The sequence below is a fragment of the Penaeus monodon genome, chromosome 22 (genome assembly GCF_015228065.2).
Source record: "Penaeus monodon isolate SGIC_2016 chromosome 22, NSTDA_Pmon_1, whole genome shotgun sequence".
In the NCBI taxonomy this organism is placed as follows: Eukaryota; Metazoa; Arthropoda; class Malacostraca; order Decapoda; family Penaeidae; genus Penaeus; species Penaeus monodon.
This window is the reverse complement of record NC_051407.1, coordinates 15,816,546-15,816,884: the sequence shown is the minus strand read 5'-3', so window position 1 is coordinate 15,816,884 and position 339 is coordinate 15,816,546.

The following is a 339-nucleotide window of genomic DNA, read 5'->3' as shown; positions in this document are numbered from 1 at the left end:
GAGAAATGAAAGCTTAAAATTACCGGAGAGAGAAAGTGCGTTGGAATCGAAAGACGATGTAAAGCAAAGGCAAAGCAAGAGAACACGGAAAAAAAAATCAAAGAAATAAACGAAATTATATTAATGGGAAGCGAAAGTAGGTATAAACAGCTATTACCTGTTTTATGTCTGTCTGTGTGTACCATATAAGTACTGTAGTTCTATATGTGTTCGTATGTAAATCTAAAATATGTTATTTAATGCTGGAACAAAATGTAATGATGTTAACTGCGAATGATCGTAGGCGTAAATATTTATGATAGATATTCATATCTGTCTCTCCGTAATTTGCGTGCGTGC